We start from the raw sequence: 13,975 nt of genomic DNA on the forward strand, positions 1-13,975 counted from the left end.
ATTCCTCTATTTATCTGACACCCTCTTGTCTCCTTTTCATCTCTTGCATTTGTCGCTTACTCCCTCCACCTGCTAATCAACCCCCTCAACTGTATCCACCTATCACTTGCTAGACTTTGTCCCACCCCTACCTCTTCCAGCTTTCTCCTGCTTACGCCAATCAGTCCGAAGAAGGGTCCCAAGCGGAAACATCGACTGTCTATTCTCTCCACAGATGCTGCCTGATCTGCTGAGTTCCTCCAGAACTTTGTGTTTTGCCATTGAAAACATTGTTGTATTCTAGTTGACTTTGTGGGTTATTCAATGAAAAAAATTATTTTGTTGTAATTAGTTTATTGGTGTGTGTTTAAAGACACTTTTTGTGCAGTTTATTTAATTTTGTTTTGTTTTGAGATACAGCATGGAAACAGGCCATTTGGCCCACTGAGTCCATGCCGACTATCCATCACCCGTTCATCTTAGTTCTGTTATCCCACTGTCTCATCACTTCCTACACACTGGGGACAATTTACAGAGACCAATTAACCTACAAACCCCAAACCGTCAGAGACTCCTCCTCACTCACCACATTCAAAACATCACTGAAATCTCACCTCTTCAACACTGCCTTCAACCACTGAAGGTCACCTCATCTTCTGTCTCCTTTCTCTGTTCATTTACTTATTTATCTATTTATTCACTTCTCTATGTTCTAGAAATCCCTGTAAAGCGTCTTTGAGTGTTTGAAAAGCGCTATATAAATGTAATGCATTATTATTATTACTACAAACCCCCTCGCCTTTGGGATGTGGGAGGAAACCAGTGAACCCAGAGGAAACCCACGCAGTTACAGGGAGAACAGGGCGGCACACTAGCGCAGCGGTCGAGTTGCTGCCTTACAGCGCCAGAAACCCAGGTTCGATCCTGAATATGGGTGCTGCCTGTACAAGTTTGTACGTTCTCCCTGTGACCGTGTGGGTTTTCTCCAGGTGCTCCCAGTTTCCACACTCGAAAGACGTGCAGGTTTGTAGGTTAATTGGCTTCTGTAAATTGTCCCTAGTGTGTAGGGTAGAGCTAGTGTATGGGTAATCGCTGGTCAGGATGAGCTTGGTGGTCTGAAGGGCCTGTTTTCGCGCTGTATCTCTAAAGTGAAGAGGATGTGCAAACTCAACACAGTGTGTATCAGAATTACTAATGATTTGATGGTGAGGATACAATAACCATGAAATCACATTCTAAGACTAAGTCATGATGAAATACTAACATGTTCACACTGGCCAACATTATTTACAATTTTTGCGGCAACGTCAATCAAGGGTAGTTAACCAGTTAAACAGGAAAATCAGGAATTTCAGCCTGATATGTATCTTCTCACGGTTACTTTTGCAAATGAGTCATTTCACTGACCCCTCCATTCTGAAATGCATTGAGCACAGTGTTTGTTATATTTACACTGTACACAGGCTAAACTCACCCCGCATTCTTCAAATACCCTGTTAACAACCTTCTGGGCGTTATTTACTGACATTAGACTTTAGAGTTACAGCGTGGAATCAGGCCATTCGGTCCATCAAATCCAGGGGGGACCAGCAATCACGGTCATATACTAGCACTACCCTATACACTAGGGACAATTTACAGTTTACAGAAGCCAATTAACCTACAAACCTGCACGTCTTTGGAGTGTGAGGAAACCGGAGCACCTGGAGATAAACCCACGTGGTTACAGGGAGAACGTACAAACTCCGTACAGACAGCACCCACAGTCAGGATCGAATGCGGTTTCTGCTGCTGTAAGGCAGCAACACTATTGCTGCACCACCGAGCACGTACTCCTGCAGTCTGCAGCGGGCCAGTCGGCAACATTCCCCGACGGACAGCTCGCTCCGCTGGGAGGTCAACAAAGCTCGGGCAGACCAAAGAGCGTCTTTTACCGAGTTGATGACCTTCCAGCAGCACTCGATGTCAGTCTCTGAATGCGTCCCTGGGAACAATCCGTAGATCACAGAGTCCTCTGTGATGGAGCTGCTCGGAATAAATCGTGACAGGGACCCCTGCAAACCTCTCCAGACTCTCTTGGCAAATCCACACTCTGTGAAGAGGTGGGCAACCGTCTCCTCTCCATAGCAGCCAATCGCTGGTCGGCGGGGACCCGAAACAGCGCCTGTGTCCGCGATGTATCTCTAAACTAAACTAAACCCAGGCAGCATCTCTGTAGAGAAGGACTGGGTGACATAGAAACATAGAAAATAGGTGCAGGAGTAGGCTATTCGGCCCTTTGAGCCTGCACCGCCATTCAATATGATCATGGCTGATCATCCAGCTCAGTAACCTGTACCTGCCTTCTCTCCAAACTCCCTGACCCCTTTAGCCACTAGGGCCACATCTAACTCCCTCTTAAATATAGCCAATGAACTGGCCTCAACTACTTTCTGTGGCAGAGAATTCCACAGACTCACCACTCTCTGTGTGAAGAAATGTTTTCTCATCTTGGTCCTAAAAGACTTCCCCCTTATCCTTAAACTGTGACCCCTGGTTCTGGACTTCCCCAACATCGGGAACAAACTTCCCGCATCTAGCCTCTCCAACCCCTTAAGAATTTTATATGTTTCAATAAGATCCCCCCTCAGTCTTCTAAATTCCAGCGAGTATAAGCCTAGTCTATCCAGTCTTTCTTCATATGAAAGTCCTGCCATCCCAGGGATCAATCTGGTGAACCTTCTCTGTACTCCCTCTAAGGCTAGAATGTCTTTCCTCAGATTAGGAGACCAAAACTGTACACAATACTCCAGGTGACGTTTCGTGTCGAGACCCTTCTTATATTTACATTCCTGTTCCACTTACCTGCTCTTTAATTTTCAAGGAGTTACAGTATATCATGCCTTTTCCATTGAACATGTAATTTATGAAATAACTTTTGAATTTGATTGAGAAGGAACTGTTTGTAACATTCTGCATACAGCGTAGTTACGTCCAATCAGTTACGATGGAATGACAGAAAATGCAAAAAAAAGTGTGATTGATTATATTTGCCGGTAAAAGTATCCACAAACATACGGTCAGATACTTGGTGCGTCACTAGTACTATCTGCTAGGGATCTTAAAAGGTCAGCCCTAATTGTGTTAGACTTATAGAGGAACACTTCAGTCAAAACTCGAGTGGATACTACAGTTATCGTATAAGTAATACTGACTGCCATGGCATGTTACGCAAGTGGAGAGTCGCTCTGTGTTTGAGATGTAAGGTTTACTGGCATCCATGTAAGCCTTTAGTCTCATTTACCGGGATCAAAATGTCAGCCATTAGAAATATTTCCTCACTTGTACAAACAAAAGGTTAAATAACATCCAACACGTGGGTCATCAGTTTTAAGAGAACACTGATTTTGAAAACATTATGTTATTAAGTGTACGTTCAATTCAACTTTTCCATGATATTTCTTCCCCACAAACTCAGATATAATGATGTGAATAGTGAATTGTAAGGTGGCTTGGCACCCTTTCTCAGTTTTGCTTTCCCCATCCAAAAATGAAAGAAAATGAGATGTTCTGAAATGTATCAAAGCTCAGGTACCAATTCTGAAATTTGCTTACAATTTATTTATATGCTGAGAACTGCAGATGCTGGTTTACAAAAGAAGACATTGTGTAGGAAGGAACTGCAGAATCTGGTTTAAACCGAAGATAGATACAAATAACTGGAGTAACCCAGCGGGGCAGACATCATCTCTCAGAGATGCTGCCTGGCCGGCTGAGTTACCCCAGCATTTTTGTGTCTTGAAGATATTTTGTGTCAAATGGGTCAGGCAGCATCTCTGGACGAAATGGACAGACAACATTTTGGGTGGGGACCTTTCTTCAGACTGGTTGTAGAAAGTGGGGAAGAGGAAGAAAGCTGGAAAAGAGAGGTGGGGATGGGACAAAGTTTGGCAAGTGAAAGGTGGATACAGGTGAGGGGGGGGGGTCTTGATTGGCAGATGGGTGGACAAAGGTTAGAGGTGAAAAGGAAACAAAAGAGTGACAAATGGGAACAAAAGGAGTCAAAAAGGACTCTTGGAGACAAAAGGGCATCAGATAAGGAAAGAAGAGGAGTGATATATAAAGCCAGAGGGAGGGATCTAGATGGGATCAGGGTGGGGTAAAGAGGCTGGATTGTGGGAGAAATGTGTGCATACGAGGATGGGGGAGGGGCACAGGAAATAGAGGGGGTTATTATTTAGGATTGGAGAATTCAATGTTCATACCATTCAATTGTAAGATACCCAAGAGGAATATGAGTTGCTGTTCCTTTAGATACAGGGATGGTGTTTGCAATGGCTGGAAATATCAATACCAGAGGTCTCAGACACAGTATATGTGATATGCCATTTAGAACCAAGATTAGGATATACTTCTTTCAAGAAATGGTGACCTTGTAGACTTCTTTAAACAAAACACACTTTAAATATTGGAGACACAAGGAACTGCATAAGCTGGAACCTGCAGTAAATCATAAAGTGCTGGGGTAACTCAGTAGGTCACTGGCATTCATAGAGGGAATGGAGAGACGACATTTCAGCTCCTGAGGAAAAGTCCCGATTTGTAAAGCAGGGTCCAGACTCGAAACGTTGCCTATTGATGTCCTCCAGAGATACTCTAACACTTTGTACCTTTTATTGTAAATCAGCAATTAAGTTAGGAGGAGGGGGAGTTCAACGAGATCTGGGTGTCCTAGTGCATCAGTCAATGAAAGGAAGCATGCAGGTACAGCAGGCAGTGAAGAAAGCCAATGGAATGTTGGCCTTCGTAACAAGAGGAGTTGAGTATAGGAGCAAAGAGGTCCTTCTACAGTTGTACCGGGCCCTGGTGAGACCGCACCTGGAGTACTGTGTGCAGTTTTGGTCTCCAAATTTGAGGAAGGATATTCTTGCTATGGAGGGCGTGCAGCGTAGGTTCACTAGGTTAATTCCCGGAATGGCGGGACTGTCGTATGTTGAAAGGCTGGAGCGATTGGGCTTGTATACACTGGAATTTAGAAGGATGAGGGGGGATCTTATTGAAACATTGTGTTGCTTGGGAAGTAGTGTGTGGGGATTGTGTGGGGATAGTAAGGAGTAAGACCTGTGTGATCTCCCGGACTAGTTTCGATCGCCTAGCTTGGGGTCGGAGAGGAATTTCCCGGATTTTTTCCCAAATTGGCCTGGGTTTTTTATCCGGTTTTTCGCCTCTCCCAGGAGATCACTCAGTTCTTTTGGGTGGGCGGTTGGAGCGGTTGGAGTAGCGGCCGGGCGGTAGGTTTAGGAACCGAGCGCGGGGCTTTGTTTGGAGAGTATGACTGCCAGGGCAGTTTTTTGTTCTGGGTGTCGGATGTGGGGAATCTGGGAGTCTGATAGTCTTCCAGACATCCACATCTGCGCCAGGTGTGACGAGATGGGGCTCCTAAGGGACCGTATTAGGAACCTGGAGCGGCAGATTGATGACCTCCGTCTGATCAGGGAGAGTGAGGAGGTTATAGATAGGAGTTACAGAGAGGTGGTCACTCCTAGACCACGGGAGGTAGACAAGTGGGTCACTGTTAGGGGGGGCAAGGAACAGAGGCAGGGACTAGGGAGTACCCCGGTGGCTGTACCCCTTGGAAATAAGTACTCCTGTTTAAGTACTGTTGGGGGGGACAGCCTACCTGGGGGCAACGACGGTGCCCGGGCCTCTGGCAAGGAGTCCGGCCCTGTTGCTCAGAAGGGTAGGGAAAGGAAGAGGAGAGCAGTAGTAATAGGGGACTCTATAGTGAGGGGGTCAGATAGGCGTTTCTGTGGACGCAGTCGGGAGACCCGGATGGTGGTTTGCCTCCCTGGTGCCGGTGTCCGGGATGTGTCTGAGCGTGTCCAGGATATCCTGAAAGGGGAGGGAGAGGAGCCAGAGGTCGTGGTACATATAGGTACCAACAATATAGGTAGGATAAGGGAAGAGGTCCTGAAAGGAGAATTCAGGGGGCTAGGAAGAGAGTTAAAAAAAAGGACTTCCAAAGTAATAATCTCAGGCTTACTGCCTGTGCCACGCGATAGTGAGAATAGGAATGGAGTGAGGTGGAGGATAAATACGTGGCTGAGGAACTGGTGCAGGGAGCAGGGTTTCAAGTTTCTGGATCATTGGGACCTCTTCTGGGGGAAGTATGACCTGTACAAAAAGGACGGGTTGCATCTGAACCCGAGGGGAACCAATATCCTGGCGGGGAGATTTGCTAAAATAACTGCGGAGACTTTAAACTAGTACGGTTGGGGGGAGGGACTCAAACACAGATGGCTAATAGGCAGTGTGTGAGGCAGGAGGCAGAAAAGGGAAACACTCAGGCCCAATATGTAGGAGAGAAAGAAGGGAAAAGAAATAAACTGAGAATAAGAAATGATGGGTCCCTTAAATGTGTATATTTTAATGCTAGGAGCATTGTAAGAAAGGTGGATGAGCTTAGAGCCTGGATTGACATCTGGAAGTATGATGTTGTGGCGATCAGTGAAACATGGTTGCAGGAGGGTTGCGATTGGCAATTAAATATTCCAGGATTTCATTGTTTCAGATGTGATAGAATCGGAGGGGCAAGAGGTGGGGGTGTTGCATTGCTTGTCAGGGAGGATATCACAGCAGTGCTTTGGCAGGACAGACTAGAAGGCTCGATTAAGGAGGCTGTTTGGGTGGAACTCAGAAATGAGAAAGGTTTAGCAACACTTATAGGGGTGTATTATAGACCGCCAAATAGGGAACGAGAATTGGAAGAGCAAATATGTAAGGAGATAGCAGATATTAGTAGTAAGCACAGAGTGGTGATTGTGGGTGATTTCAATTTTCCGTATATAGACTGGGAATCACATTCTGTTAAAGGGCTGGATGGTTTGGAGTTTGTAAAATGTGTGCAGGATAGTTTTTTGCAGCAATACGTAGAGGTGCCTACCAGAGAAGGGGCAGTGTTGGACCTCCTGTTAGGAAATGAGATGGGTCAGGTGACGGAGGTATGTGTTGAGGAGCACTTTGGGTCTAGTGATCATAATGCCATTAGTTTCAATATCATTATGGAGAAGGTCAAATCTGGACCAAGTGTTGAGATTTTGGATTGGAGAAAGGCTAATTTTGAGGAGATGAGAAAGGATTTAAAAGGAGTGAAATGGAAATTGTTGTTTTATGAAAAGGATATAATAGAGAAATGGAGGATATTTAAAGGTGAAATTTTGAGAGTACAGAGTCTTTATGTCCCTGTTCGGTGGAAAGGAAAGAATAATAATTTGAAAGAGCTGTGGTTTTCCAGGGAAATTGGACACTTGGTTCGGAAAAAGAGGGAGATATACAATAAATATAAGCGGCAGGGAGTAAATGAGGTTCTTGAGGAATATAAAGAATGTAAAAGGAATCTTAAAAAGGAAATTAGAAAAGCGAAAAAAAGATATGAGGCTGCTTTGGCAAGTAATGTAAAAGTAAACCCCAAGGGGTTCTACAGATATGTCAATAGCAAAAGGATAGTGAGGGATAAAATTGGTCCATTAGAGAGTCAGAGTGGACAGCTATGTGCTGAGCCGGAAGAAATGGGGGAGATATTAAACAATTTATTTTCTTCGGTATTTACCGAGGAGAAGGATATTGAATTATGTGAGGTAAGCGAAACAAGTAGAGTAGTGATGGAAATTAGGAGGATTAAAGAAGAGGAGGTACGGACACTTTTGAAGAATATAAAAGTGGATAAGTCTCCAGGTCCTGATAGGATATTCCCTAGGACATTGAGGGAAGTTAGTGCAGAAATAGCAGGGGCTATGACGGAAATATTTCAAACGTCATTAGAAACAGGGATGGTGCCGGAAGATTGGCGCATTGCGCATGTTGTGCCTTTGTTTAAAAAAGGTTCTAAAAGTAAACCTAGCAATTATAGACCTATTAGTTTGACGTCTGTGGTGGGAAAATTAATGGAAAAGATACTTAGGGACAATATATATAATTATTTGGATAATCAAGGCCTGATTAGAAACAGTCAACATGGATTTGTGCCTGGAAGGTCATGTTTGACTAATCTTCTTGAATTTTTTGAAGAGGTTACCAGGGAAATTGATAAGGGCAAGGCTGTGGATGTTGTCTATATGGACTTCAGTAAGGCATTTGACAAGGTTCCACATGGAAGGTTGATTAAGAAGGTTAAATCGTTGGGTATTAATAGTGAGGTTGCAAGATGGATTCAACAATGGCTGAATGGGAGATACCAGAGGGTAACGGTTGACAATTGTATGTCAGGTTGGAGGCCAGTGTCTAGTGGAGTGCCCCAAGGATCTGTGTTGGGTCCACTGTTGTTTGTCATTTACATTAATGATCTGGATGATGGTGTGGCAAATTGGATTAGTAAATATGCAGATGATACTAAGATAGGTGGAGTAGTTGATAGTGAGGTAGATTTTCAAAGTCTACAGAGAGACTTGGGCCTTTTGGAAGGGTGGGCTAAAAGATGGCAGATGGAGTTTAATGCTGATAAGTGTGAGGTGCTGCATTTTGGTAGGACAAATCAAAATAGGACGTACAGGGTAAATGGTAGGGAATTGAGGAATGCAGTGGAACAGAGGGATCTGGGAATAACTGTGCATTGTTCCCTGAAGGTGGAATCTCATGTGGATAGGGTGGTGAAGAAGGCGTTTGGTATGCTTGCCTTTATAAATCAGAGCATCGAGTATAGAAGTTGGGATGTAATGTTGAAATTGTACAGGGCATTGGTGAGGCCGAATCTGGAGTATGGTGTGCAGTTCTGGTCGCCAAATTATAGGAAGGATGTCGACAAAATGGAGAGGGTACAGAGGAGATTTACTAGAATGTTGCCTGGGTTTCAGCACTTAGGCTACAGAGAGAGGTTGAACAGGTTGGGTCTTTATTCTTTGGAGCGTAGAAGGTTGAGGGGGGACTTGATAGAGGTTTTTAAAATTTTGAGAGGGACGGACAGAGTTGACGTGGGTAGGCTTTTCCCTTTGAGAGTGGGGAAGATTCCAACAAGGGGACATAGCTTCAGAATTGAGGGACAAAGGTTTAGGGGTAACATGAGGGGGAACTTCTTTACTCAGAGGGTTGTGGCTGTATGGAATGGGCTTCCGGTGGAAGTGGTGGAGGCTGGCTCGATTTTATTATTTAAGAGTAAATTGGATAGGTATATGGATGAGAGGGGATTAGAGGGTTATGGTCTGAGTGCAGGTAGATGAGACTAGGTCAGGGAGAATGGTCGGCGTGGACTGGTAGGGCCGGACAGGCCTGTTTCCATGCTGTAGTTGTTATATATGTTATATATGTTATATAATTAGGGGATTGGACACATTAGAGGCAGGAAACATGTTCCCAATGTTGGGGGAGTCCAGAACAAGGGGCCACAGTTTAAGAATAAGGGGTAGGCCATTTAGAACGGAGATGAGGAAGAACTTTTTCAGTCAGAGAGTGGTGAAGGTGTGGAATTCTCTGCCTCAGAAGGCAGTGGAGGCCAGTTCGTTGGATGCTTTCAAGAGAGAGCTGGATAGAGCTCTTAAGGATAGCGGAGTGAGGGGGTATGGGGAGAAGGCAGGAACGGGGTACTGATTGAGAGTGATCAGCCATGATCGCATTGAATGGCGGTGCTGGCTCGAAGGGCTGAATGGCCTACTCCTGTACCTATTGTCTATTGTCTATTGTCTATCTGTAGATCCTTGTGTCTCAATCTGAAACAGTCATTTATCTATTCTCTCCACAGATGTTATCTGACCCACAGAGTTCCTCCAGCACTAAATGTGTAGGAAGGAACTGCAGATGCTGGTTTATTCCGAAGATAGACGCAAAGTGCCGAAGTGGCTCAGCGAGTCAGGCAGCGTCTCTAGAGAAAAGGAACAGGTGACGATTTGGGTCAATACCCTTCTTTTCAAATCGTGACGTTCCAGTCTGAAGAAGGGTTCTGACCCGCTGAGTTACTCCAGCATTTTATGTCTTTCTCCCAGCAGTATGTGTTTCTTTTAAGATTGCAGCATCTTCAGTTCCTTGAATCTCCAGAGAGCTTTAAAAATGGTCCAGCAACTGCTAAGAACTGATATAGGTTTAGTTTTATTATTGTCTCAAAAACTGAGGTACGGTGATTTGCGCGTTATCCAAACAGACCGGAAACACCACGAATAGATACAATCAGTTCAAACTCAAGTATAGTAGATAGAGTAAACGGGAAGATACAGAGTAGAACATTGCGTCTTTGTTTGCAAACTTGCATCCTTGTATCCCAATCTGAAACATCGTCTGTCCCTTCTCTCCACATACCTGCCTGACCCGTTGAGTTTCTCCGGTAGTTCTTTGTGTTTTTCTCATACTTTGAGTATTTTAAGAGAAAATATAAGAAAGCCAAATTTTGCAAGTGCAAGTCTTCCATCTGCACCGCACTCTCGATCAATGTCTGGGATTACGCGACTTTACCCAAAAGGTACAAACACTATCTGCTTTCTTCGGCCAGCACAAATGGAGCCCAACTGTGGGTGGGCACGGTGGTGCAGCGCTAGTGTTACTGCCTCCCAGTACCAGAGACCCGGGTTCGATCCTGACTACATGTGCTGTCTGTACGGAGTTTGTACGTTCTCCCTGTGACCACATGGGTTTTCTCCAGGAGCTCTGGTTTCCTACCACACTCCAAAGACGTACAGGTTTGAGGGTTAATTGGCTTTGGTGGAAATTGTAATTTGTTCTTGGTGTGTAGGATAGTGCCAGTGTACGGGATCACTGGTCAGCATGGACTCGGTGGGCCGAAGGGCCTGTTTCCACGCTGTATCTCTAAACTAAACTACACCAACGTGCCTGACATCCCTATTGATTCGAACGTCAAGTAACTAATGTAAAACAACACTTGAAAATGTTTTGGGAAATGTCAAATCATTATCCATACAGCTCATTACACTGAGATGCCAAGAAGGCCCAACAATATAAATCAATATCAGACTCGAACTAGATAATTGTCTGTGCCATTCTCAGTCCGTCCACCAAGGTTATATAACCTTTATTCGCTTGTACTCTGGCCATCGTTAATGGCACCGCTGATCAGTAGAACTACTTTTCAATCTTTTCCTGACGTGTTCACTTTATACAATTCCCCACCATCAAAGTGATCTGCAAGAGTCGCTGTCTCACAAAGGCAGCCTGCGTCATCAGAGACCCACACCCCCTGGCCATGCTTTCATTTCACTCCTGCCATCGGGAAGAAGGTACATGAATCTGAAAACTGGGGCGTCCAAGTTCAGGAAACGCTTCTTCTCAACAACCATCAGGCTCTTGAACACTACAAACACTTACTAAACCATAAACTACGAACTGTCTTGGGCTTTTGTTTTGCACTGATATTGCTTCTTAATTTTTTTTGTTGTTAATTGTATTACGAGCGTGAACATGTTTACATACCTGATACGCAACTGCAGGTAAGAATGTCATTGTAGAGAAGAGACACAAAATGCTGGAGTAACTCAGTGGGTCAGGCAGCATCTCTGGAGAACACGGATAAGTGATGTTTCGTGACTGGACCCTTCTTCTGACGCTTCTTTGTTCCTTTTTCAGTACATAAAGACAATTAAATGCACTTGACTCAGGAAAGGCATGGGAATGAAATGATTTGAGCATCAAGCATTTCCAGTTTTCAATTGCTCGAAAATTGCTTCCAGTTTAATTTAATTAGAAATAGCCAAAAGAACGTCCTGACTCTTGAACAGAAATGGGAAGTGCTGGAACTGCTTAGTAGACCAGGTAACATCTGTGGGAAAGGGAAACAGAGTTAATGTTTCAGGTGAACAAAAAAATACAGGAGTAACTCAGCGGGTCAGGTAGCATCCTGGAGAACATGGATTGGCAACTTTTTGGGTCGGGAGCCTTCTTTAAACACTAAGCCAGCATCTGCACTTCCTTGTCATTGATCTGAAATGGGAAATGGGATGTTTTTGATATTTTGTTTTGGTTTTTAGAGACATCCGATCACCCGTTTAGTTTTTAGAGCCAGCTATCACCCGTTCACACTATGTTGTCCCACTTTTGCATCCAAGGGGCAATATTAGAGGCCAATTCGAAGGTATTTATTCACAAAAAAGGAGGAGGGGAAGAGAGGGACAGAGGAACTATCTGAACTCCAACTTTAGATAGTTCCTCTGTCCCTCTCTTCCCCTCCTCCTTCCCAGATCTCCCTCTATCTTCCTGTCTCCACCTATATCCTTCCTTTGTCCCGCCCCCTGACATCAGTCTGAAGAAGGGTCTCGACTCGAAACGTCACCCATTCCTTCTCTCCCGAGATGCTGCCTGACCTGCTGAATTACTCCAGCATTTTGTGAATTGTACCAGCATCTGCAGTTATTTTCTTATATTAGAGGCCAATTAACCTACAACCCCACATGAAACCCTCTTCCTACCAATCTATACATCTTTGGGAGTTGGGAGGAAACCAGAGCACGCGGGGGAAACTCACGCGGGTCACAGGGAGAGGGAGAACGTGCAAACAGATAGCACCCGGGGTAGGGATCGAACCCGGGTCTCCGGCGCTCTGAGGCAGCGGCTTTACCCACTGCGCCACTGAACTGCCCATGCAACACAACACAGTAATGGTGATATCCGTGATAGGGCAAGACCAGGTCAACTAGATTAAGGTGGGAATTACAAGACACATCCACTGCCCTACACATCTCCTCTCCCTACCTTCTCCGCTACTGAAAACGAACGTTTTCTCTCTTTCCCAGTTCTGAAAAAGATCGTCAATCTGAATCATCAACTCGCTTTCTCATTCCACAGGTTGTGCCTGACCTGCTGAGTTACTCCAGCATTGTGTGTCTATCTTGACTATTTCCAACGTTGGTTTTTCTTTCAAGATTCCAACATTTCAACATTGAACCGCACCTCCGACTCCTGAATGGACCAACACAATTATAAACTAAACATATTGTAAAATGGTAGCATAACTCTTTTAGTTGCCTGTGTTAGGATGAGTTAGAAAGCCAACAGGGGCCAAGATGATAAAGAGTTATTGACTTATTCCCTCACAAGTACCGAGTGCCGCCAGCATTTTCTGTTTGAATTGTGCAGTAACCAAGATCAGGCTCCAGATACTGCAGGAACTGGAATAAAGTCATAGAGTCGTACAGCACCTAAATAGGCCCTTTGGCCTAACTCGTCCGCACCAACCAAGATGCTCCATGTGCACTAGTCCCAACTACCCGTGTTTGGCCCATATCCCTCCAACCCTTTCCCATCCATGTACCTGTCCAATGTCTTTTAAATGCCGCACCTGCCTCAACTACCTCCTCTGGCAGCTCATTCTATATACCCACCACTCTCTGTGGGGAAAACGTTGCCCCTCATGTTCCTATTAAATTTTACCCCTCTCACTTTAAATCTGCACCCTCTAGTTCTTGATTCCCCACTCCAGGACAAGGACTCTGTGCGTTCACCCTATGTATTCCTCCTGGTAAATATATCTATAATAGATATCATATATAACCTGATAATATCTATAACATCACGTATCAGCCCCCCTGCGCATCAGCCCCCCTGCGCACCGACCCCATTTGCCCATTTCCCTCCACAGATGCTGCCTGGCCCGCTGAGTTCCTCCAGCACTTTGTGTTTCGCTCAAGGTCAGGTTTGGCTTCAAATGTCTCTCAGCTCGGGGGCGGCATGATGTTGGGGCGGCACGATGGCGCAGCGGGTAGAGTCGCTGCTTCACATCGCCAGAGACCCGGGTTCGATCCTGACCTGTGTGGGTTTGCGTGGCTTTCGAGGGTTTTCCTCCCACATCCCAAAGACGTGCGGGTTTGTAGGTTAATTGGCCCTCTGTAAATTGCCTCCTGGTGTGTAGGGAGTGGACGAGAACGTGGGATAACATAACATAGTGTGAATGGTGATCGATGGTCAGAATGGACTCGGTGGGCTGAAGGGCCTGTTTCCGTGCTGTATCTCTAAACTAAATTAAACCGAAATAAGTTACATTTTCAACCGCGCATCAGTGCAGTAATAAAGTTAGAAAGGAACTGCAGAT

Source organism: Rhinoraja longicauda, chromosome 23, assembly GCF_053455715.1.
Source record: "Rhinoraja longicauda isolate Sanriku21f chromosome 23, sRhiLon1.1, whole genome shotgun sequence".
In the NCBI taxonomy this organism is placed as follows: domain Eukaryota; kingdom Metazoa; phylum Chordata; class Chondrichthyes; order Rajiformes; family Arhynchobatidae; genus Rhinoraja; species Rhinoraja longicauda.